We start from the raw sequence: 352 nt of genomic DNA on the forward strand, positions 1-352 counted from the left end.
CAAGGTGGTGCAGTGGTAAAGGATCCGCCTGCCAATGCAGGAGACACAAGAGATGTGGGTTTGATCCCGGGTAGGGAAGAGCCCCTGGAGAAGGAAATGGCAACTCGCTCTGGAATTGTTGCTGGGAAATCCCATGGACAGAGGAGCCTGGTGGGGTACAGTCCATAGGCTGGCAAAGTGTCAGACAAAATTGAGTGACTGAACACACGCACACACACCCTCTTATGTATATGTATGCGTATATATCTAGAATATAACAAATCTTTTCTTTCCTACCTGCCACATGAACGCTATACCTTCTGTCAACAGTGCTGCAAACTCAACAGAGACCAGCAAAAACCGTGGGGGATGG

Source organism: Bison bison, unplaced genomic scaffold (genome assembly GCF_000754665.1).
Source record: "Bison bison bison isolate TAMUID 2011002044 unplaced genomic scaffold, Bison_UMD1.0 scf7180017864353, whole genome shotgun sequence".
Lineage (NCBI taxonomy): Eukaryota > Metazoa > Chordata > Mammalia > Artiodactyla > Bovidae > Bison > Bison bison.